Genomic DNA, 27054 nt, shown 5'->3' on the forward strand with positions numbered 1-27054 from the left:
AATACCATATCAATCATCGGAAGCGTCCAGTTGAATTTATACTTTAAACCTTTAAATTTGATGCAGTTATCTTGATCACATCATTGATGACTTGTCTCTTATTCTGTTTCTTTCTTTTGCCCCCTCTCCGCGACGCTCTTATATATTGAAAAGTATATGTATACTTTATACCTAGGTGCATATAAAGTATATGAAACATTACGATCCCTTGAGAAACATAGTTCATCCTGTATGTATGCAGTCATGTACTACATGCACTGTTGAAAGACATTTACAGGTAGTGAGAATATTTCGAAAACCAATGAACATTTTCAGAGAAGTGAAACAAACACAGATTCAATCCTTACCCTTGGATTACAACACAGATTCCTTGGTTCATTCGAAATCGAGAGGGCATCACGGCGAATAACATTGCTTCCAGACAACTCCTCCTTAACCATCTTGAGCATTCTGTTATCTGACGCTATCAACTCTGTAACTAAAAACTCCCAACTGGATGTACTATATGTTGATTTATCGAAAGCTTTTTAACTCTACAAACCACAATTACCTGCTACATAAATTATCTCACCGATTCAGTATTCATGGAAAATATCTCTCTACTCAAACAGGCCTCCCCGATGGCGCAGTGGTAACGTCGTTGCCTTGTAATCAAGGGGTCCCGGGTTCAATTCCCGGTGGAGGCACATAGTGGTTCGGATTCCACTTTAAGCTGTAGGTCTACTCCCGATTAGCCTTACTGTGCATGAAATGGACTTCAGTGACATGGCACTTTTGCAAAGAATTTAGATTCCCTAATAAAGTGGTGTGAAATATGGAACTTACAACTTAACCCTTAAAAACGTACTACGATGACCATCTCATTAAAGAAAATCACATTAAACACTAAATATGTCACAGAAAACAATCGTACTGAAAGAGTTGCCGCACAGAAAGACCTGAGTTTTATATTTGATGAGAAACTTTCCTCTCCTGAGCACATCTCCGCAGTCACGAAGGGTTCCATGCATATGCTTGGTTTACTATATTGTTCTACATAAATAAACAACCTGTCTACTCTCAGCGCTTTTTACAAATCCTTCGTTTCACCTAAAAATGAATTCTGCTCTCCGATCTGGTCCATGGCATCCCTCAAATTTATATAGACTAAATGCCGTTCTAAATTTCTTCTTGACCATTGTCAGTCACCGAATTCTATCCACAAAACACCTGCAAAAGCCCATCCTTCCGAAAATGTTACATATATATACTCCTCGCGAGAGACACAAATTGGCAGACATTCCTGTACAAAATAGCCGATAGGAATATCAGAAGTGATCGCCTTCTGCAGGAATTCCACTTTCGAGTACTGTCTCGCATAACAAGAAGCACTCAACTTTTCGCTTGTCAGAAGCCAAGATCACATGCATCATGTTGTTTCCTGTTCCACAGACTACCCAGTCAATACAATAATTCAGTAAACCAAATAGACATTTTTGAAAATCTGGAACGATTTAGAAGGCAGTTATGTAAAAATCTGTAAGTCACTTCAATTGCATGTAATTTAAGTTTATGTTGTTTTTCCTGTTGTTAGTACATTCCAATGTAAAATCATTGTAAAATTCTCTGTTAAATAAACAAATAACGGTATTATAATAATTTTATAAATGGAAACGGTTCTCAACATGTTTATGAAAAGAAAAGTGCTTTCGAAACAGTGGTGTATTTAAGGGGACTGTCGGGCTTGACCACCAAAGGTTATTTTACTTAAGATATTAAAATTGTAAACCTGCCAAAATGTGATCTAAAGTTTAGACCCTTTCAAGACATATTTCTGAAAATTAGCAAGTGACTTGCGAAATATCACAGCGTGGAAATATAATCATCACCAAAGCAAACGAACTATATGTTCGCTTGCTATTTAAGTAATCGTAAGGTAACGGTAAAAGAGGACAGAGAAACTAGACTTTGTGAATTACATACATATTATGAATGGTGTGTAAAAATTGTGTCCACAATATATGTAATGATATTTACGAAAGTACAAAAATGAAGTATATAATATGCTTAAAGCAAAATGGATTTACATGAAGAATAAAACAACCAAAAAGGCAAAATTCTGTGCCCTAATCGTTATCGTCATTCCTAGAATACAACTGCATTACTATCACAGGGTGTGTGAACAGTAAATAAATTATTCGGCCCCACCAAGGATAATAATAAACATGAAGAAGAACAAGAAAATTTAGCTCATCCGAAATAAAACTGCAAATACACAATTAGTTCCACCAATTGTGAAAAAATAGGTTCATGTTAGGATGCTGTCACAGCACTGCGAAGTAATACCGTAGCAACTTCATAAGGAAAGCAAATAGAATGTGAGTGCTGACGCATGAGAACGTCTCTCCAACCAGTCATCAAAACTAGAACTCCCACTCTTATTTCAGGTTGATAGCAATTCTGCTTCATCAGTAGGAAGTGAAATTTGTCCTCTAACCGTCTGGGACAGCCGTATTCGCTGCAGCTGCGTAATAAAAAGCAATGTTTCCAAAGAAAGAAAGCAGTTAAAAGTTAATTCTTAAAAGTAGCTGCATTACAGTTATAGTTACTTGCATCAAAGAGTAATTGAGTTACAGATCTAGTTACTCATTTTAAAATGTAACTCACAAGGGAGGTTATCTAAGTCTCCCCTCCGATTTCCATGGAACTTGGCAGGTGTATAGAGGGGCCCAAAGGAAGAAATACGTGTTTTTTTTTGTTTCGTCTAAAAAACGGTTTTAGGGGGCAAAACCTCCCCTCTAATGTCAAGATGTGGACAAATTGAGGTGGGGATCTGACCCCTGTGTCCCCCTCCGATTTTCATGAAACTTGGAAGGTGTATAGAAGGGCCAAAAGGAAAAAAATAGGTATTTTTTTGTTTCGGCTAAAAAAAGGTTTTAGGGGGCAAAACCTCCCCTCTAATGTCAAGATGAGCACAAATTGAAGTGGGGATCTGACCCCCGTGTCCCCCTCTTGTATCCTTGGCTATGGATATCACCTATATGATATCTAGGTGATGCTTGATAGGATTATGGTTCCCGTGTGCGGCTATTTTGATGCTCCGTTACCGTGCTTTAATCCGTCTATTGTTATGCCCATGCATATCCGGGAACAACAACGGTGTCTATGAATTCGGCATCTCTCTACAATTGCACTGCGTTTGGTACCGACAATCATACAGTTCTGTGCTGTGTGTGTTCCAATTATAATTATATGAGCGTGTTGTTCCTATGACAGATTTACGTGGTTTCGGAGTCAGATCCCCACTTCAATCTGTCCTCATCTTGACATTTGAAGGCGGTTTCTAACCCCTACACAATTTTTTAGCCGAAAGAAAATAACAGGTTTTTGTTCCTTTGGCCCCCTCTATACATCTGCCAAGTTTCATGGAAATCGGAGGGGGACACAGGGGTCAGATCCCCACTTCAATTTGTCCTCATCTTGACATTAGAGGGGAGGTTTTGCCCCTAACACCGTTTTTTAGCCAAAACAAAAAATAGTATTTCTTCCTTTGGGCCCCTCTATACACCTGCCAAGTTTCATAGAAATCGGAGGGGGACACTTAGCTAACCTCCCTTGTCAGTTACATTTACTGCTACTTGAAAGGTCACTGTAAGTTACCTTTTAACTTAGTTTCTGCTGCAAATTTTCTTGCAAACAAATTACACACAATCAATGATCATTAAATGTAGTAAAATAACATGTGTTTTATTTATGTTTCTGGTGCATAATATACGTCTTCATATACGTATTATTATCAGTGTGGTATTTAAGAAATTTTGAGTGGGAAGATCAATATACGGTAGAAACAGCATGGGATAATGATTTTATACCATCTAACAACAGCACGCTTGGTAAAGAGAATGAGGTCAAAACCGATTCTTCTGTATTTTAGTTATGATTTTTGTTAGGTAATGATTTTACAAATCTGTTTAGCTTGCTATAAAATTACATTACTACCAACTTGAGAACGCACGCTGAAAGCGAAAAATATTTTTTAAAAAAATACCAACTCGCCCCATGTATTTTAATTCAGTTATGTTGAAAAATTATGTATGTGATTCAAAATCATTATCCTCTTACTAAGTTACAGAGTTCCCCTGTGTTTGCAACATAGATTGTGTGTGTGTTTGTGTGATCGCACGTGACAGAGAGAGAGAGAGAGAGAGAGAGAGAGAGAGAGAGAGAGAGAGAGAGAGAGAGAGAGCACTCATATGGAATGTATTGAGATTAAGATCACTCACTCCTCTCCCCCCCCCCCAAAAAAATCTCTGGCAATTTAAGTACGAATTTATCAATTTTCTATGCTCTGTGTGTATCATGAGAAGAAAACCTATCTGGTTTAATGCTTCTTTTTAGTTCCTTCATTATTTTTACTATTGCCAGTCCAGAAAGAAAAAAAATAAACAAAGGTCATACTGCTGCAACAAAGGAAGTTACATATTTAGTGTTTTATAAAATATGTTAAAATTTTCACGATATTAGACGGCATGAAATTATATTTTCACATGAGGGATTTGATGCGTGTAAAGAGAGTGACAGAGAGAAATACATTTGTTCTACAACTTCAAATGATCATGAACCAGAAAATGATAATATAGTAGCCTGTAATAATGTTGAAAATTTGTACAATTCTTAGGTTAATTAGAATATATTAAGTTAGAAAAAATCATTAAAGCTGAAGGAAATGGTCGTATTGGACTTGATCTTTGGAAGGTAGAAAATTGGAATTCATATTGTTCATGCCTCGTATTAATTGGAACATAATATGTAACTAGTAAAAACGTTTAAATAAATAATAGTCACCATACTAAACACTTGCCAATTAGCACAGTAGTCCACCTAGAAAAAGAAATTCGCCAAGTACGCATGGACTTCGATACTGTTCGGCTATTTCCGTCTGATGGACAGAGACATGCAAATGAACCTATCCCATTTATTTCTATTAACATTAACAGTAATCATAAAAATCTTCAAAAATCAGCAAATCCTATTATTCTTTTAAAATTAATAATCTTTCAGAAGGAGCATTTTTTTTGAAGCACTGTATTTTTGTAGGTATATGTCTACCAACTAGTTGTAGTTTGCGATACAGTTAACGAATGAAGACGCACAGCATAAAGTGTACGATTTTAGGCTTTGCGGAATAGTACCTTAATGGGGTATTCACACTATAGTAGTTCACATATACAGGAAACGACTTGCGCGTGGTCTCGCACGTGAATCATCCTGCAAGTGCATGCACGAACACAGAGCTGGACTAGTTCACATGACAGCAACTAGAAAAAAGGGGGGGGCTCGTAACCCCATTCAAGAGAAGGTTCATCCGCCACTGCGCACGAATTAGAACATTCGAGCTTCTCGTGCGAGTTCACGTGCCTGCAGCACGTGTACATTCAGCATGTGTCTGAATATAGCAGGAATTTTACTAAACTTACCTTCAAAGATGGTAATAGAATTCGCGCGCAATAACTTGTGAATAACTCTCACGGATTTGGGGGGGAGGTGATAATAACCTGTAGAGAATTCATCAATTCACCATTCTTCCTTATCGTTGTAATTAAACTAGATAGGTAGAAAAGTGACATAAAGTAATAATAAAATATATGGCAAATATGCAATGTGTGAATGCACTTTGGTGCACGAACCTATTTGCAGCTGTAGTTTCAAGTCCACTTTCTGCTCAGATAAGCTAATCAGGACTGGACCTACAGTTTGGAGTGGAATCTAAACCCCGGTGCAATGTATCAATGGCTACATTACCACTCCATTGGGGATACTCTGTACTGTATGGGGAGTACGTTATAGTACAGAGTGTATATATATATTAGCTGTCTTATTTCCGACAAGATGCCCGGAGTTGGAAAAGAGTAAGGTGTAATTATATTATTCGGATCAAAGTTTAAGTTGTGTATGAAATGGAATTAAAACAAATTATTTTAATTTTCGACAATGACATCTGAAATATTTAAGAATCAAATGTGCCTCTGAAACAGTCGTTTTTAGGAGACATGTAGGGCAGGTAGGCAACTAGCCAGGGGGAGGACTAAGGGGGCTGAAGCTCCCCCGAAATATCTAATTTAAACACTGTGTAGTGGTAATTAATTTTACTTCCTTAGCAAGAATAAACATTAGATCGAAAAACGTTTAGTGTTTAACAGAGGAACCAGGTTATATTTTTATTTTGTATCATTTAATCCAAAGAATAAATGGTTCCACAGTTTCCAAAACTTATTGTTTTCTTTCTGACAGGTCACACAATGTAAACTCTATGAGTAAAATTTGGCCCTAACTTTTCAAGCCTTTTTTTAAACGGAATGTGTAAAAGTTAATAACAAAATACAATAACTATGAATTTCAGTGCGCTAACTGTACAAACTGTAATAAAGATAATGGACAACAGTGTTTGATATTCACTCATACGGTGGATCGAGTAACAAAGTCTCTACATTTATATAATAATAATAATAATAATAATAATAACAATTATAATAATAACAATATATTTGGAATTAATATTGGCTTATTTTTAATAACTTATAATTGTAAAATAACAATTATAACCGTGGTAATAATTATTATTATTAATCAAGTTGTATTAGTGGCCTGTCCCCTCTATAAATATTTCTGGCGACGCCTGTGCTGATAAGGGATGAGCTCCCCAGAAATAAAATCTTGGCTACGGACCTGAGGGCAGGGTATCGTAATAGAAATATACCTTGCTACCCAACTAATTATTAGTGAAGGTAAAGAACCTCATACAGAATATATAACGAAAATGCAGACATAGAGAGGAAATACGTACGTGTCACCGGTCAGGCAACTGGCGGGTATCTGATGCGCAGAATGCCAGTAGATTCAACAAAACTATGTGTTTTGTTGCGCTTTCACAATAGCTCAGTTATGGTGCTTGGCGCTTACATGCACGTATCAATCAGCGCTGTGTACGGGTGATAATAGGAGAATTGTTCGAAAGGAGATAGAATGCAAACAAGAGAGAAATGATCGTTAAGTTTTCATTCTAGGTACCAATTTAATCTTGGCAGCGAGGTTTACTTCTTGTACACAAGGACATAAATCATTAAGTTGAAATGTCAAATCTCAGCTAATTCTGAGCAGAGACGCAAAAATAACTGTTTTGCTCCATGTATGGTGATTGATTTGGGATTGTCAGTTCGAATATTTGTCACCCTCTATCAGTGGTTTATATACGATGTGTTTTTTGGTACTAAGGTTTTGTCTGTGCAGACTTGATGTCTCCACCATTGCATTTACAGTTAGGTCTAAGGGCCTCCCGGATGGCGCAGTGGTAGCGTCGTCGCCTTGTAATCAAGGGGTCCTGAGTTCGTTACCGTGGAGGCACATGGCACACTGGTTCGGATCCCACTTTAAACCGTAGGTCCAGGTCGATTAGCCTTACTGTGCATAAAGTGGACTTTAAACACCAACTCAAACAGTTAGGTCTATCTCTTCACAATAAATAAAATATGTCGATAATCAAGTTATTTTCCTGGTTCGACGATATTTTGGGGGGAGGGCTCAATCCCAATAGCTCCTTAAATGCACCACTTCCCTCTCTCTCTATGGCACTAGTGGTTTCCAGTGAGTTCCCAAGATAAATCTTCAAGATACATTCTGAACTTTGTGTTCAGAAAAAAAGAACATTCACACGAGGCAACCGACCGCTCCGACTGAAAGCTGCAATTTTCGGCGTAGCGACCGAAGCTCTACTGGAAATGGTCGCCAGTGGTCTCTCATTCGAGCAACTGATCGAATTAATTCCCTATCGCTGCAACTTTGCTTGCGCTGGGGCATCACTTCAAGTAGGCGTCGCAATTAGTTCAACGCACCGACTCCCACTCTACTTCATCCTTTGGCTTTCTATACAACAGATATACGTGTGAATGTGCTTTACAGTCGTTAAGTCTACACTCTGCCCCCGCGATCTCTGGAGCAAGCAAAAGAAAACAAGTCTGCGCAAGTAGTGACGTAAGACGGCTCCACCAATGAACACGTGAGAGGGAACGGAACTGCATGGAGGGGGAAAGTGACTGAAGTTATCAGCCTTCCCAGCAGCGTGTAGTGTTTCGCTCTGTCAACTCGATCCCCCCCACACACACACCTTCTCTGCCGCTATGCGAGGTCTTGCTCCAGAGATAATGGAACAGAATATAAGTCAAAATCTTCGTCCTTTCTTATCCGAACTTGGTACCTGCATTAGAATGGTGTAGTTGCGTTTGCATCCAAATTAAATGCTTTCTTTCAAAATGTTTTCAATGGTAGATACCAACTTTTGGGCGGCCTGTAGCTATTCGTATTTTGCGACGCAATGCGATTCAGAATAGGAAAGATTAGCGTAGTTCGGAAATGCGGCGAAGTAATAGTATAAACTCCGCAGACCCTTTGTTCAACTTTTGTTGACTAAATTGACCAAATTCTGCAAAACATCAGAAACAACTCTCTGATGTAAGGGTTCGTGAAGTGTACTCCAAAGTGTTCGGCTTCAAATTACATCCTCTTCACCAGCACTGTTTGCGTATGGAGATGACGGAGAATTGTCGTTTGAAGTTCATTTTATGCACAGATAGGCTAAACAGGACTGGAACTACAGTTTAAAGTGGGATCCGAACAACTGTGCAATGTGCCTCCACCGGGTATCGAACCTGAGACCTCTTGATTACAAGGCGACGTTACCACTACACCAGAGGCGCACTGTTTACATATCACAATCTCAGTTGGCCGAGCAGTAAAAAAATCCAGAGATTTGTGCGCCCGGGGTCAAAATAGAATTTGGTTCCTCTTACTCCTAATTCGCCTCTACCCCCCACCGTTTTAGACAAATTGTTATTCTCGTTCACTCTCCTTTATAATATTCGTGCGCAAACAGCAACTGATCCAGCAAGGAATCCATAGCAATACACATGCACACACATACATATTGCTATTGATTCATATGTGTACGTATATGTTGTCTCAAATGTGCCCTCTCCTGTACAGCAGAAGCAGCTTGTTTCTTGACAGTATTAAAATACAGTTACTATACCCTGTCCCTTCTATCTCTGGAGCAAGGCCGCAGAGAAGGGGCCGCAGAGAAGGGGAAATCGAGTGTGCAGAACGAAGCAGTACACACTGCTCGAAGGCTGGTAACTGCAGCCGCTCCCCCTTTTTATGCAATACCGTTCCCTCTCACGTGTTCATTGGTGGAGCCGTCTCGCGTCACTACTTGCGCAGAGACTTGTTTTAAATATACGCTACATAACTCTAAAATGAAGTTAATGACATAATAATCAACATTGTTAATATTTTTTTATGTCTCGTAATACAAATACAGTAAAACCTCTTAATCCGGACTAATGGGGGATAAGTTGACCGGTTTAACGAAAATCCGGATTAACTGAAATAAGCTAAAAGAACAATAGAAAATGCATTAAAACTCCGTTTATAGCAACAGAACACGTTAATTATGGTGTATTTAAAGGGCATAGGCCTAAATACACTATACAGTACAGTACAAAGTCTGCGGGAAACACAATTTTATCAATGGTTGAACTTTGGGAAGTTATTTTGTTAACTTCTAGCCACATTTAAAACCTTGCATTCTGCTTTTTTTCCCTTGCCTTTTGCCTGTCCGGATTAAGCGAAGTCCGGTTTATCGGGGTCCGGGTCCGGGTCCGAGGGTTTACTGTACAATGTATACTTTGTTAATAACTTAATTAAACTACACATAATCGATCGATTTTAACCGATTTCAATTTTCTAAACGACCAGTAAGCCATTTATCGTGACAATGGCATGCACAATTAGTATAATTACTGTTTTTGAGCAATAATTTTAATTTTAATGGGACATACTGGAAATGTATGGCGAGCGAAACGAGCAAAAAATGTTAGATTTATTTCTACGCAAACTCACAATAACATTAATTTAATAAGGGGACATTTTTTTTCAAAGTCGTTCACTCCTTTATTTTTTTCTCTCTTTTTACGCGTTACACGTTTGCCTCGGTGCACAGGGTGACCACCCCTTAGCAACGTAAATTACCAAATTAAATAAATATAATGAAAACGAACACCTTAGAAATGACTTCATTAAATAAAATAATAAACAAAAAAAAAAAAAAGACCGAGTTCATAGCGTATGGGGAGAACTCAGGAAGAGCACATTTACTCTTGGCTTCCCTTCATGCATTCTGGCTCGCAGCCTAATCAAATGCAACGTCTCATTCGTTGGCAGAGATTAATACTGTACGTGACAATTACACACATGAGCGTGTCCTTATTATCTCGTTCGACCTTTTACATTTCTCTTTTGCTGAACTGTTCCATACATCTGCCCGTTTACGCTGCACGTCTTATCCATGCAAGACGCAGGGCTTCTGATTTGATATACAGAGAACGGAAACTATAAATCTTATTATCAACGTCTAAAGCAGCACTTTGCTTGTTGTGGTAGGTGGCAATCACAAATGCTTAAGAGCAAGCGCATTCGTAGGTTGAGAGATTTGAGATGGCGTTTCGAGCGTCAGCTGCAGCTTCAAGATAAAGATGAACTAATCTCGCATTATCAGTCGAGATAGTGGAGTGTGGAAACACCTGACATACATTTGGAACGCCTAATTTAATTTATTATTATGCACCCAACGTTGTGTTATTGTACCTCGGTAAACTGTAGCGATGAAGGTTTGTAAGCGAACAACGGAAAAGCTGGCAATGTGCTCTTAACCGTCGTGTCCCTTCCTCCTGCCTGTATAACCTATTATATCTGAGAAAGTACCGTACATTTGGACATGAAGTTTGGTTGCCTTAAAAACATGTAAAATTCCAGCTTATGGCAATTTTCTCATTTGATCTTACTGGCCGTCCTCCCTGTGCGAGTCAACTTACCTATCAATAATCTGTACGAGTATGATCTGGAACTATAAGACCTAGAGAAAGAGATTGCAAAAGAAAAATGACTCTCAATTTACACCCTTATTGATAGGCAATCATAATTACATTGTAAATACACCTTTTTTGCATATAATAAAGGATGTAAGCTATAGACCAGTGGTTCTCAAACTTTGCACCCTTTAGTCGCAACTAAACGTCTAATGTACCCCCACCATAGGTTATCTCCGAATAGTGAGTTTTAGGGATTTTTTTTTGACTGCGTGATTGGAGGCGTGTATCTGCAATAGAATAAATTGGCATTCGGGCTGTATGTGGAAAGATGGTAAATAAATAAACATTAGAATTCTACGTTTATTATTTTATTGGGTGTTCCTTCCTTTACAATCTTTATGATGAGATACAAAAATATAAATGTGAAACACATATTTGCTAAGAAGTATACAAAAAACTTTAATTTTCATATATTTTTTCCAGAGTTATTGAAAAAAATCAAGAACAAAGATAAGTTTGTAAACAAAATGTCAAGCACAATTTAGGAGTTTTTATTGTGAATCCTCAGAGTTTTTAATGAGATGGATGTGCCTGCATAGCCTGACACAATTTATTGATGTCTGGCTGTGCATTTGAAATTTTTAAGCAGAAATTGGGCTCCAAACTTAGTTTATTGTAGATTTTGAATGATTATTTTATTTCAAACATATGAAACAAAGATAAGTGTCACTGACAAAATCAGCCTTATTTTCCTGGTGAGTGCTAAAGCTATGAAGTCTGCTCTACGCACCTGCAGCAAAAATGTTGTCTTGTCGGTATTGTCGACATTTCCCTTCCGAATTGACAGCGTACCCCTTTCAAAGTCGTTCATGTACCCCTGGAGGTAAGTGTACCACAGTTTGAGAACCACTGCTATATACAAAATAATGATGGGTAAGATTGAACCAAAAGATTCACTTTCTATTGCTGAACTTCAACTATCTTCCATCAAACAGAAGATATCACTCAATCATTTACATTTTCATTTGTTTGTTTGCCACTTAACGTCGCTTTTCTACCTGTTTAGATTAATCGTGAGTAATAGAATGAATGATGATTGATTTGGTTTATTTTACTTCGCTTTTCTGCAGGGATGGCGACAGGGGTAGGCACGGGTGGGCAAGCGCCCACCCAAAAATTCCTGTGCCCACCCGATTGCCCACCCAATCAAATTCAATAAGTACATATACTTGGGGATATGTAAATGACTCAATAAATAAGTGTATTCTGGTGTTCATGACATGTATATTTTACTTGTGAATATTATCTATGCTAGAAATGTCCACATATTATCAAGCCATAAAAAGCCAATTTTGTAATTCGTAGAGCTATTGCAACAAAAAAAAACTGTGATTAAATTACCTACTTTTATGATTAAAAGCAGCTAGTAGGTTTAGAAGGCTCAAAATTATGCAGGTTATGATCAAGATTAGATCAGAATTTAGGGTGAACTTGAGGACTGCAGCTCCAGGCCTTCACTGGGAAAGACTGCTTTAAAAAGTACCACATAATTTAAAAAAATAGGTACTTCGGATGTGGTAAAAATACAAATCACACCATGTAACTTGGCGAGAAGTTATACTGAAACTGTGTAGAGGGGAATGGAGTGTATTCTCCGGGCCTTCAAATACGTATATAAATCCCGGTCAGGGTATGGTTAAAATAATCTCCAAATAAACAAATAAAAACATCATCTTAGCGTTACTTCCTCCAGCAACACAATAAATTATTTCTACTTTTTAATTATTATTATTAGAATAATTTAATCAAGAAGACTTAGATGGGAAGGCCAGTGACACGAATGGCAGAGGAAAGAATAGTTTACAGGATTCTTGTTGGGAAACCTGATGGCATGGACGTCCGCAGGATTTTTTCCAGGGAGGGGCAAGGAAGGTATTTTTTTCCAGGGGGGGCAAACGAAGGCAAATTTTCACCAAAAATAGTGTTGTTCCCTAAAAAACATTGCTTAAATTTAAATTTATGGTGTTCATGCAATAATTAACACATATTATTGTGGCTAAAATGAAATTATATGTGTGAAATACATATTTTTTGGTTGACTTTCATTTTCCAGGGGGGGCCACGGCCCCCCCTTGCCCCTCCTTCCGGACGCCCATGCCTGTTGGTAAGAGACCAGTAGGAAGGCCAAGAGGAAGATGGAGGGATAACGTTGAGATGGACCTGATGAAAATCGGTAAGGATGGGAAAGATTTGATTGATCTTGCCCCGGATAGGGACAGATGGAAGGCTTGTGTTGCTGCAGCCATAAACCTTCGGGTTTAAGTGTGCTAGAGAGTGTAGTATAGATATAATTAGCTTTGCATTGAAATTCCAGAAGTGTCCCTTTCTTTATTCCATTACAATTTTTATATACCTGTCATCTTCAAATACCAATATGGTATACGAAATATCAACTTTATATTCGTTCTACTAATAAGAATACAATACCGAACTGAATAAATGTTGATAAACCAGTTATGTATGGAAAAAGGTACAGAATTATTCAATTGCTAATGAGTGACTTATCATACTTAGAAATCCTCGTTCGACACACACATTTTGCCACATGAATCAACCGAAAATGTCGACAGAATCTGTAGATGCAGCTGAAGTGAAGAAAAAAGTTATGTCACGAAGTATCCAGAAGACGTTTTTGTGAGTTTGTTTTTAAGCCCACTTTTATGTTCAGATAGGCTAATCGGGACTAAACCTACAGTTTAACGTGTAGTCCGAACCAGTGTGCATTGTGCTTCCACCAGAGGAGGGGGGGGGGTCGAACACAGGACCTCTTTATTATAATGCGACAGTGTTATGCCATTGGAGAAAAAATATACAGAAAGAACTCGCAACAAACGTGTCATTTTACCTCCACAGAAGATGCGTCCATTTTAAGAGAGTGTATTGCCTGAGACAAATATTTGAGACTTTTGGGAAACAACGTCATTGCTCACGGAATTAGCTGCCTTGATCTACTAATGAACACTGTGCAATATGTTTCATTAGTAGAAACTACCACCTCAACTTTCGAAGTGGTATGTACTAATGAAACTCCATTTTTGGAAGTAAGTTGTGGATGATTTGTTTTATTTTAAGTCATTTTTCTGCTAATTTTGATAATGACGACAATAAGCTTCAATGCTCATTAGATGAAAGTGACGAAGGGGCAAAAACAAACACACTAGCACACTCAAAATACAAACCCCCATAAATTGTTACTTCCACTGTGGTTCCAGGCGCCAGGGACTCGTTGCCATGCAAGAATAAAGTTTGCAGGGTATGCTGTACAGGACACAGGTTGACATTCTAGTGTGTTCGAAATGGTCATGCCATACAACCCAAGTCATTTGTGAAAAATAGGTGAATTATTGCTGGTAAGGTGATCAACTTCGATGAATTCCTTGTGTCCTAAATAATTTTGTTACCTCAACAAATATGTTCATGTAACCATACGTGTATTGCTTCTTCCGCATGAGTAACACGACTTAGTTCAAAAAACGAATATCAACTTAGCTAATAATCTATTCAATTCTGAACAGATTTCTCAATCTTACTTGTTTTATTACTTATGAGAGTGATATTTTGTCAAAATAGCCTTTCATTAGACTAGGAATACTTCATGGACAATGAACAAAGAATTGGTTTTTCGTGTGTGTTTTATGCCATTCCTAATAAGACGTTCATTTTAATCCAAACATTCAGTGGCGGCGATTAGGGGGAGCGGGAGGTGGGAGTTGCATTTCCCCCGGCACATTTTGCCACTTTTTGGCCCCCCCACTATGACCTCTTTATGCTAAGCCTTTTCTACCAAAATAAAGTATATTGCCCTTGCCCCTCAAATGTTGGCACCCATTCCCCCCTACTGCAAACATTCAGATAGATTTGTCAGTTGTACATACTTGTAAGCTAGGAATAGCGACCCCCAAGGAGTAAGAGAACTCTTTCAGTCAAAAACTCATACGATGAAAATACTATGCTCAGGAACATGCATTTAAATTACGAGAAACATCACGATTGTCTACTTTCGCACTTTCTATCACTATCGCCGAATACATAAAATCAAGTATATGTGCCTTATTGTTTTTTGTTTGTTTTTTGTTCTCGAAGGGCAAAATGTGATGCAACACAAGCTTAAACCTAATTCACATTTATTTCATTATACGTATTAACATTCATGAAAGAATGTGACTGTGAATGTATGGCTGCGCATGGATATACACTTCGTTGAAATAATTGTGTCCATCAGAGACAACGCGAAAGGAAATGGAACAAGTTGCGAGAATAGATTAGAAAATAATAAAGAGGAAACCAAAAAAGGAAAGGGAAAAGAATCAAGAAGAAAATCGGGAGTGTAAGAGAGAGGGGATACATATACGTCTTACATGCACATATATATATGGTCTTACATTTATACTGCCCACCCTAATCTATCAATATGGAGCTTCTGCCCACCCGGCAGAAAATTTCTGGCGCCGCCCCAGATTTTCTGCCACTTTTGGCTAATCGCGAAGATAAGGATGAGTGATCATGTGATTAAATTAATGAAAGGCCACCCATTCCCAGGTCGAGATTCCAACCGGGACCCCTGGAATCGTAGCGCGCCGTGCTAACCACTCCGCCACGGAGGTCGGCAGAATTAATGATAATTAGATGAAATAGACGAAAGAACAAACGCAGTGAAAATCACATGATGTGCTCGGACAGTCATACTGGAACTCCTATAAGTAGAACGCATGTGAATGGCGATTAAAATTATAGGATACGGTTTCGTTTAATATCAACAAAGTTTGTGAAAAGTCCACTTTATGCATATATAGGTTAATTGTCAGGTTAGTCAGCTTTTCTTGACAAAATAGCCAGGTTAGTCAACTTTTCTTGACTCAATGAAGAACGCAAGTAATTCTTTATAAGCTTTAGATTACTAAAACACCTTTCACAAGATGGAACAGACGAAGGTAGAGTTAAAAAATAGTTTCAATGCAGTGACAAAATTTGGGTACAATTCAATACATGATATTTTATGAATGAATGAGATAGCAGCAAGTGGTGACAATTCTGACAAGCATTCCAAGTGATAGACTTTTAAAAATGCTTGCGCATGATGTTAAAAGAAAAACAGTTCATGAAGTAACTCACTTCCGTTCAGCTTCGCAGTCCCTGTAAGTGACTAACACCTATATCTATTGTAACATACTTTTCTTGTGGCCGTAGGTTAACGTCGTTAATAACTCGAAGTATATTAGCCCAGCAGAATAAGAACACAAGAAAGTTAAACTTCTTAAGGCTGTGTAGCAGGCATTTGGCACCGTGTACTGTTTCGGGTGATTCTTTTGAGAAGTCACACAATTCTTCCAAAGCTGCACAGAAACCCGAAAATTGGGTACTTAGAAGAGATTGTACTGCGTTTGTTTTGAAGACAACCTAGTTGCTGATGGACTCTTGACAGTAATAATATGAACATGATTTTTAAAACACCCCAACGATGAGTTGATTTACTGAAAAAACTGTAAACATTTTTAATTGCTCCAAATCCATTGACGGTTTCTGTGTCTGCTGACGCAGCATGAACACCAACTAAATTTATCGAGTGTGATGCACAAGAAACAGCAAACTGTAGGAAACTGCTGAGAAATGCGAGCTTGAACACCGGAGTATTTCCCTGTCATATTACTGGCGTTGTAACAGCGCTGAGCACGGCAGTTTGACATGGAAAGGCCATCATTCTGAACAGCATGTAAAATACCGTATCTTCAGTTAAGGTAGCGCCAGTTTTGTTGTCAGTAGTAATGAAGCCAACGAAATTTTCTTCGATTTTGCACTCTCCATCTGAAGACAGTGTAACGTAACGATAAATTTGGAACATTTGCTCTTTATGACTGACATCAGGAGTCGAGTCATACAAAATGGCAAAATATTTTGCCCTTTTAATGTCCTCAATTATTGCCTGACGTAGCCTACTTGATTCCCTGCTATGTCGACAAGTTCATTCTGAATTTGTGTAGTAAATATACAGCAAGAGCTGATGGGGAGTGTGTTATTGTTGACACGTGAGATTTTAACACATCGTCGTATTTCGCCAACAACGTACATAGGCCAAATAAATTCCCATCTTGTTCTGTAGTCTCATCAGCTTTCTTCCACAAAACACCTTCAGTGCCTCGTAACGCAAGATTTCTTGATGCCAGAAACAAAATACAGTATAATAGTGCCCGTAATATATGCCTTCATTTCCAAGTTTCACTCAGAATTTGCTGTTGTAGCGCGTTGTCAATAGCAGTGCTGGTCTTCAAACGTGACGATAGCTGCCTCCACGCGGCAAAAGCAGTTCTATGGAACTGTGAATTTTCATGATCTGGAATTCGGGGATTAAGTTTACGGCAGTTGAAAAACCCTTGAGCACGGCAAAACTGTGACGAATCTGATTTGGCAAACAAGAAACAAGAAAGACAGTACACATACGCCACGCAGCATAGACTTTTATTTATTATTGTTGTTCTAAGTGACGTGTACTCTCGTCCTGTACCTTTTATTTGAAAGCTGCCTGGGAAGATCATTGAAAGAGCCAGAGACCATCACGACGTATTCTTTTAAATGAAATAGCTTTTTTGAAGAGATATTGTTTTCCGTCAAATTTCGCAAAAAATATTTTGTTTTAAAGGAAAATTTAGTACAGTTGTTACGACATGCAGACTGCAGTTTACACCAATAGTATTTTTACAGCTGCATATACTATTGAAACTATTCACTAAGAAGTTGTAAAACACATCCTCAATAACAAATAATATATATATAAATTGGATATTTATTTATTTTCTTTTTTTGTTGTTTAAATGAAAAGCTTGTAATGCGAGCGCAGCGAGCAAAACAACCAATATCTATGCAAACTGGCAATGATATTGTTTTAATAGGGCGCCAATACTTTCGAGCGGATCGCATACATCCTTTATTACAAGTAATTTTCAATGTTTTTCTTCTTGCCGTTCGGCGCCCCTTCCGTCAGAGCCTGCCCGCGACCGCCCCGTCCCCCACCCCCCCTAGCTACGGATCTGAGTTGAAGTACTTTCAATATTTACGAATCGCTTTATCTGCGGAATGTTCTAGAATATAATGAGATGATAAAAACGCTACTTCAATTTCCCGGTTAATCTGTACAACAGAATTGGTTAATGAGACTTCAGAGGTAAGTGTGACAATTCATACAGTCAATTAATGATCAGTCAGTGACCTAGTGATTCGGAAATGAAAAGGACTAAATACCATAAAGTAACGAAGTCTACTACTAGTTCCAGTTCGGGTCCAAAGCTGAAGACAGTGACGACAGCGGAACTTCCGGAGCCTCACTGTAGTGCTATAGTGGAACCACAAGCAAAGAAACCTGCGCAGACCCGCGACTCCTGTGCACTGCACTCCCGCGAGGAGGGGAGGGGGAGAGTGAACCATGCTTCCTTATGGCCCGAGCTGAAAGGAAGAAGGGAAAGCTGCGTGGGGACTTTTCTTCCAAGGTTTTTTCCTTGTGGTCGCTCTATAGTTCAGGTCGAGGGTCGAAGAGATCGAAGGACCCTCTCTCTCTCTAAAGTGAATATTTCAGCAGTATCGGGTATTGGAGCGATTTATTAAAAAGAAATAAGCTGCACATGTCAACTGAAAATCAAAATTTTGAGTGATGATTTAGTTGTGCCAGGATCAAATTTCGTGTATTTAGTCCGAGAATTTCATGGCATAAAAATACTTTTGTTTAAGCCTACTGGGTTCGACACACGCTCAACCGTTTAGCTACCATAGGGGTGTTTTGACAGGGCGCCAATACTTTCGAGCGGATCGCATGCATCCTTTATTACAAGTAATTTTCAATGTTTTTCTTCTTGCCGTTCGGCGCCCCTTCCGTCAGGGCCCGGGGCGACCGCCCCGTCCCCCACCCCCCCTAGCTACGGCTCTGAGTCGAAGTACTTTCAATATTTACGAATCGCTTTATCTGCGGAACGTTCTAGAATATAATGAGAAGATAAAAACGCTACTTCAATTTCCCGGTTAATCTGTACAGTGTCTCTCAAAAGTTTTAGGACAACGACATTTTAAACTAGGCAACCCAATTTACACAAGCCGTTGGTGGGTTGCGTCCAGAGTTAGGCTCAATTTCAGGGTTGCCACATGCACAATAGATATTTATAAAATACGCGAAAGAAATATAAACAAGTATTATTGTATAAAATTATTAAAAATATCACTATTATATCGCAAATGACAAAATTCTTTCTGAAAGAAAAATATAGGTTTTCTAGTATTTCATCGCTGATGAGTCTACAGTAAGGAAAAGAGGTGAGAGGAAACAAAAGGTTACAACAGAGAGGAGAAAGAGAAAGCGAAAGGAGAAGAGGAAAAGTAGAGGAGAAGAAAGATAGGATAGACGAGGAGAGGAGATGTAGTGAGGAGAATGGAAAAAGATTTGAGGAGAGATGAGGAAAAAGAACAAAGAAGAGAATAGAGGAGGAAAACGAGAGGAGAGGAGACGAGGAGACGAGAAGACGGAAGTGGAGAGTAGAGTAAAGGAGAGAAAAAGAGAAGAACGAAAAAAAGAGAGAATAGTGCAGTGGAGTCGGAAATCTAAGACAGGAAAGGAGATAAGAGGAGTGGAGAAGAGTGGGATGGAGATAAGATGCGAGAAAAGTAGGGAAGGCGATATGAGATAAAAGCAGAGCGGAAAGAGGGGAGAGAAGAAGGAGAAGGAACTGGAGAGAAGAGGTAGTTGCAGAAAATATCGTCCGAGCGTCAAGAATGGATGCATTGGTCAAATTATCGACATGAAACATTCAATAACATTTTGAAATGTATTGGAGAATATATTAGATCGGTGCGAAATGCCTTTTGGCTGAGTTCAGAGCAAATTAAAATCTTCCAGGTAAGATCTTTGATTTTACCTGCGATTACACCACTAAAAAAATGAACGTAATTTTTAATATTTATAAGAATTATTCAATTTTTCTCCACTTCTCGGTTCGTTGAAATGGAGATTTTGTAATTCAATATTTCCCCTCCCCCCATCGTTAATTCCAAACTGAATCATTCCGTTTCACACGGCGTGGACAATGAAGACAATGGGATATGTCTAAAACTTACGAAACTTTTTTTTTTGCCACAGGAAGGGTTTGAACCTAAGACCATCAGATTGACAATCCTGAACGGTAGCCACTCCCTATCGTTTGGTATACGTGTAGTTGAACTTTTACTTTAATTTTGATTTGCTTTCTTGTAGCATAACCGATATCTTCGAGAAATAATTTTCGAAGTGATTAAACACGAGAATATTGGTAGTTGTGAAAATGCGAGTTATTTCTTCTAACTTATTATTGTGATTAGACATTATTAATGGAAAATATCTAGAGCCTTGAACATTGCAGGACGATATTCTTTTCCTGTGATACTGGAACAGACAAAATACTTATTTACTTATGCAAGTCTTGTGTCCAGAACAGTCTTATGAAATGTATTTGTTGTTGCTTAAGATAACACGAAATAATTACACCGTGTGTGAACTACCAAATCTGTGCAACGTTATACGTAAACAGGCGGAAAATTTATTCATAAAATCACTTCACATTTGACAGTGTTAGTCAAGAGAGACTCGTGGGACACTGTGTTAAGGTGCTGGACTAAATCCTTAATTTTTCTTCCTCGAAGAACAACAATTTCTAAGGAAGAGCAACAGTGATGATCTTTCTTATTTCTTTTAAATGCTTACACTTTCCTTTAATTGGGTTAAAAATAAATTAGAATATTGCTTGCATTTCTGTCATTGACGTAGACCAGAGAGAGAGAGAGAGACAGACAGACAGACAGATATTACAAAATAGTTCAAATAGTGCGAGCGCCATTAAAAAGTCATGATAATTCTATGTTGCGTACTTAGAATTATTCATACAATAAAGAACATGTCTAATTGTGAGTTAACAAAAAAAACAATAATAAAGAGACATTTTCGCATCACGATTGCAGTTCGAAAAAGTCGGGACAGGGATTGAAAGTAACGCACTGTCCTGACTAAATCGTTGAATCGGACGTCTGGTAGCCTTGCATCAATGATTATAAAACTAAAACCACCCAATATTGCAGCTTGAAGCCTTTTGGCCAAGAAACAGATTCATTTATACAAAAGCAAAATTGAAATTTTTACTAATTTCAAAAATCGACGATGTTTTTTTCGTATTTATTTATTTATAGGTTCACATTTAAATATTTTAGGGTTCGAGGGGAAGGAAGCATGGCCCACATGGCCCCTCCCCTGGGTACTGACCTTACGTAGACAGTGGGAGAGAAAATTTGGAGAATCTTTCTATTAAATGTATTATTTAAATCCACCTTATGCTCAGATAGGTTAAACCGTTTATTGACAATCTTGAACTTTTCGTTTAATAGAAAATATTTGGTTTTAAACGACGATAGAACATTGGTCGAATTTCCTTTCTTGCTCGTTTGAGAGAATATATACTTCTACAATAGCAATCGCGTTCGGAAACTGTGAAAAAAATGACTTGGTTTTCAAAGGCAGACAAGCTTGGTAGTCTAGCTTGCTCGCAATCAAAGTGACTCTCGCACGCTATTAAAGCCGCTTCTTATCGCAAAACACTGTGCTTCGATGCACAGTGTCTGCACCCAGCACGTTACAAGTGACCAGAGTCGAATTTTAAAGAGAATCTGAAGAATGGGAGATTTCATCAGAGGCGGCTAGGTGGGCACCAGCTCAACATGCAATAGTTTAAGTGATAATTCCTGACAAACAAAAAACCGTATTGAATAATTATTGGGATAGTAATACGTGTATCCGCTCCTTTTTAACAATGTAACCTCGAAGACAATCTTTATTCCATTTATTTATATTGGCAACTTGGTCAACCGGAGGTTATTTTATCGCCTTCGGTAATCGAATTGTCTGATCAATTATTTTTTGTTTACCCAGGAACATGCCCCATAGGAGATTTCCGAGACCGGGTTACGCTACTCACTCGTAGCTCCCCAATTTCTTCACGATGGTGGGTTGGTTGCCACCGGTTCCTAGAACCTAGAGAGTGAGCATAGACGGACTCGTATCCATGCCGTCCTGCAGTCGGAGACCACGGAGGAGGACTTTTCTTATTTTACCTTTGGCTAATCGCGACGATGGGGATGAATAATGAATAGAAAAATAAAGAAGGTCACGCACAAAGTAGAGAACGATCTTCAACCTCTTAAGTGACGAGTTCAAGCCCTAAATATGAGGATTTCAACCTTAGACGACCTCAATTTCAAAATTATAAACAAAATGCCTACTTACACTAAACTTCTCATCAAGGCCAAAATAGTTTGTAACTGTGAAACTACCCCTGAATACAAATTGACATTTTTTCCATGTGAGTAAGAATTAAATGTGTAGCATACAGAGATAGATGATACCTTTTGAGAAACAATTAACTGTACCCTGTCCCAGCATCTCTGGAGCAAAGCCGCGCATAGCGGAAGAGAAGTGGAGAGAGGGGTGAGGGGATCGAGTGGACAGAGCGAATCAGTGCACGCTGCTGGGAAGGCTGGTAACTGCAGTGGCTTTCCTCCAACCACGCAATCCCATTCCTCTCACGTGTTCATCGCTGCTCAGATACTTGTTTTCGTTCACCTGCTCCAGAGATAAGTGGGACAGAGTGTAGTTCGCATACATGTAGCAAGTAAAGAAACTTATCCCAGAATGAAAATTCCACATAGTTTTAAAACGTTTGTTTAAGCAATGAATAACTGGAAACGGATCACACATATTTCCCTTGCCAAAATCTAGTGGTCGAAAATTAATTTCAAGGCATTTCATATCTATTCACCATATTTATTTATTTATTGAGAAAATTTCAGATACTGCACAGGTGGCCATTTTACACTGAAATTGTGTTACTGTGCATAAAGTGGACTTAAAACAACAAATCAACCAATCAACCAACCTACACTGAAATTGTCAACAATGAGAAAGCAATAATTATAATAAGCATGAAAATAAAAAAATAGAAAAAAATAAAATAAAATAAATAAATAAAAAATAAATAAGAAATAATTAAGAGTAACAAAACGACATAAAAGTGAATAGCAAATGAACAAAAAAAATAAGTAAGAGATGGCACTATGTGATATTAATTACAAGTATTTCTTCTGATAGAGGACCGAAAGGCAAACTCAGAGGAAAATATATCAATACTTGAGGGGAGATCATTGTATTGTGCAAGTCTATAAAAGAGAGATCTTTTTTGAATTTCTAGTCTAGGGTTTTTTGTATAAAATAACCTTGTATTGCGAGTTGTGCGCATAGGTACTCTAAAGTGGAATTCCTCAAGGAGTGTGTTGCAGCGGATTTTGCCATTCACAATTTTGTATAAGTAACTGAAATCATTCTGCAAACGTCGCTGATAAGCAGTTTGTAAGTTTAGAAAAGACAAGAGATGCGGAGATGAAAAATTGCGTAATGAGGGAACCCTGTGATGGACTATAGCTAGGAAGAAGTGAAAGACTGAATCGATTCTGGAGAGCTAAGTGGGACATGCCATGGACCAGACGGGAGAGCAGTATTCTATTATTGGGGAGATGAATGATTTGAAGTACAAAACTGAGGGCTGAGATGTCACTAATTTCAGTGAAACGGTAGAGTAAACCTAAGAGACGCATGGCCTTTTTTGTGGTGCATAAAATATGTTCCTCAAATGTGAGCTTTTGGTCGAAAACAATACCTAGGTCTTTGTGAGAGGATACTGCTTTGATGTTATTGCCAGATATGGAGTAAGATGACTTTAACAGATTCTTCTTGAGAGAGATAGTGAGAGTAGTAGTTACAAGGAACTATTTCGTAGATGTTCATGAAACCGTTATAAAATTACAAATAAAATATATTCACAAGCTTAGATATACTAATACGAAGAAAAAATTCAGAGTTAAATTTCAAATGCATGTGTATAAAGTAATTCTAGAAGTACAGAGCTATATCTGAGTAGTTAACTTCTTTTTTGCAGATAACGTTTACAATATTGAGGCGAAAGAATAATTAGGAACAGTATATCCAAGAAAACAAAGGGCGTAGTGTATTGGTTAGAGTTGTTGAAAGCATTGCGGTCCCACGTTCGATCCTCCATACTAGATGTTCCTTAAAAAAGAATCCCTCAAATAAAACAAGAGCATGGTAACATTATTTGTAATAGCAGTATATAGTGGCTACATTGTTCAGCATATGGAATTTATAAAAAAAAATAAACAAATGAATGAATTGACACACATTCAACGGGATATTTTTATATATAAGATCATGGATTATGATACTCTAACGATAATTGTGTACTGCTTCAAAGACATTGACAAATATTAATGAAATAACTATTTATATGTGTGGCAATTCAGGACATGCTAATTTTACCCCTTTTTCCCACTTGAGTTCAATGCAAGGATGCAAGGATGTGTAAAAATTTCAATTTTGCTCTTGTATAAATGAATCTGTTTCTTGGCCAAAAGGCTTCAAGCTGCAATATTGGGTGGTTTTAGTTTTATAATCATTGATGCAAGGCTACCAGACGTCCGATTCAACGATTTAGTCAGGACAGTGCGTTACTTTCAATCCCTGTCCCGACTTTTTCGAACTGCAATCGTGATGCGAAAATGTCTCTTTATTATTGTTTTTTTTTTGTTAACTCACAATTAGACATGTTCTTTATTGTATGAATAATTCTAAGTACGCAACATAGAATTATCATGACTTTTTAATGGCGCTCGCACTATTTGAACTATTTTGTAATATCTGTCTGTCTGTCTGTCTCTCTCTCTCTCTGGTCTACGTCAATGACAGAAATGCAAGCAATATTCTAATTTATTTTTAACCCAATTAAAGGAAAGTGTAAGCATTTAAAAGAAATAAGAAAGATCATCACTGTTGCTCTTCCTTAGAAATTGTTGTTCTTCGAGGAAGAAAAATTAAGGATTTAGTCCAGCACCTTAACACAGTGTCCCACGAGTCTCTCTTGACTAACACTGTCAAATGTGAAGTGATTTTATGAATAAATTTTCCGCCTGTTTACGTATAACGTTGCACAGATTTGGTAGTTCACACACGGTGTAATTATTTCGTGTTATCTTAAGCAACAACAAATACATTTCATAAGACTGTTCTGGACACAAGACTTGCATAAGTAAATAAGTATTTTGTCTGTTCCAGTATCACAGGAAAAGAATATCGTCCTGCAATGTTCAAGCCTCTAGATATTTTCCATTAATAATGTCTAATCACAATAATAAGTTAGAAGAAATAACTCGCATTTTCACAACTACCAATATTCTCGTGTTTAATCACTTCGAAAATTATTTCTCGAAGATATCGGTTATGCTACAAGAAAGCAAATCAAAATTAAAGTAAAAGTTCAACTACACGTATACCAAACGACATTTACAATATTGGAGGGACAGAATACTTAAAAAAAAAATGTTGTTTCATTCGAAGGTAAAGGCGTGGTGTAGTGGTTCTTCTACCTGGTTTAAAGAGCTAAAGCTTGTAGGGTAGTGGCTACCGTTCAGGATTGTCAATCTGATGGTCGTAGGTTCAAACCCTTCCTGTGGCAGAAAATTTTCGTAAGTTTTAGACATATCCCATTGTCTTCATTGTCCACGCCGTGTGAAACGGAATGATTCAGTTTGGAATTAACGATGGGGGGAGGGGAAATATTGAATTACAAAATCTCCATTTCAACGAACCGAGAAGTGGAGAAAAATTGAATAATTCTTATAAATATTAAAAATTACGTTCATTTTTTTAGTGGTGTAATCGCAGGTAAAATCAAAGATCTTACCTGGAAGATTTTAATTTGCTCTGAACTCAGCCAAAAGGCATTTCGCACCGATCTAATATATTCTCTAATACATTTCAAAATGTTATTGAATGTTTCATGTCGATAATTTGACCAATGCATCCATTCTTGACGCTCGGACGATATTTTCTGCAACTACCTCTTCTCTCCAGTTCCTTCTCCTTCTTCTCTCCCCTCTTTCCGCTCTGCTTTTATCTCATATCGCCTTCCCTACTTTTCTCGCATCTTATCTCCATCCCACTCTTCTCCACTCCTCTTATCTCCTTTCCTGTCTTAGATTTCCGACTCCACTGCACTATTCTCTCTTTTTTTCGTTCTTCTCTTTTTCTCTCCTTTACTCTACTCTCCACTTCCGTCTTCTCGTCTCCTCGTCTCCTCTCCTCTCGTTTTCCTCCTCTATTCTCTTCTTTGTTCTTTTTCCTCATCTCTCCTCAAATCTTTTTCCATTCTCCTCACTACATCTCCTCTCCTCGTCTATCCTATCTTTCTTCTCCTCTACTTTTCCTCTTCTCCTTTCGCTTTCTCTTTCTCCTCTCTGTTGTAACCTTTTGTTTCCTCTCACCTCTTTTCCTTACTGTAGACTCATCAGCGATGAAATACTAGAAAACCTATATTTTTCTTTCAGAAAGAATTTTGTCATTTGCGATATAATAGTGATATTTTTAATAATTTTATACAATAATACTTGTTTATATTTCTTTCGCGTATTTTATAAATATCTATTGTGCATGTGGCAACCCTGAAATTGAGCCTAACTCTGGACGCAACCCACCAACGGCTTGTGTAAATTGGGTTGCCTAGTTTAAAATGTCGTTGTCCTAAAACTTTTGAGAGACACTGTACAACAGAATTGCTCCTTCCACGTAGTGCACCCAATAGTCAACCTCACTTCCACGTAGTACACCCAGGACTGCAGACTAACGAGGCTCTGGCGACTGGCCCCATGGCCAGTATAATTTTGTTTGTGTTGTCCTGTGTTTTGTCCTTATTTATGTTGAGTGCTCCTTTACAGCCTCAGCTTTTAACGAAAGTCAGAATATTTTATGATTTTAGTTATGCAACGTTAGAGTTGTTAAGTGTAACGATAAGGGGCTGAACCCCGTATAATGTGACGGGTTCAAAATAACCTTAGTGCTGACGCACTCAAAATTTTAAATTCAAATTCAAATTCAAAAAATTTAGCTACCATAGACAGCCGAAAATTTTATGAATATCGAGAAGAGAAAGCAAGAAGATGTTGCATATGTAGACATTTTAGTGGAAATTGCAGGCTC

General features: G+C 38.0%; 1 protein-coding gene across 1 annotated transcript in view; it reads right to left on the reverse strand.

The window, feature by feature from the left end:
* Positions 1 to 6848, reverse strand: part of LOC145984084 (uncharacterized) — a 111667-nt gene extending 104819 nt beyond the window's left edge. The window contains exon 1 of the mRNA XM_083117485.1: positions 6824 to 6848. The gene's annotated coding sequence lies outside the window, so the exon portion shown is untranslated. The remainder of the gene's footprint in view (positions 1 to 6823) is intronic.
* Between the last annotated feature and the right edge of the window lie 20206 nt (positions 6849 to 27054).

The sequence above is a fragment of the Lepisma saccharinum genome, chromosome 2 (assembly GCF_977018435.1).
Source record: "Lepisma saccharinum chromosome 2, izLepSacc3.1, whole genome shotgun sequence".
NCBI lineage: Eukaryota > Metazoa > Arthropoda > Insecta > Zygentoma > Lepismatidae > Lepisma > Lepisma saccharinum.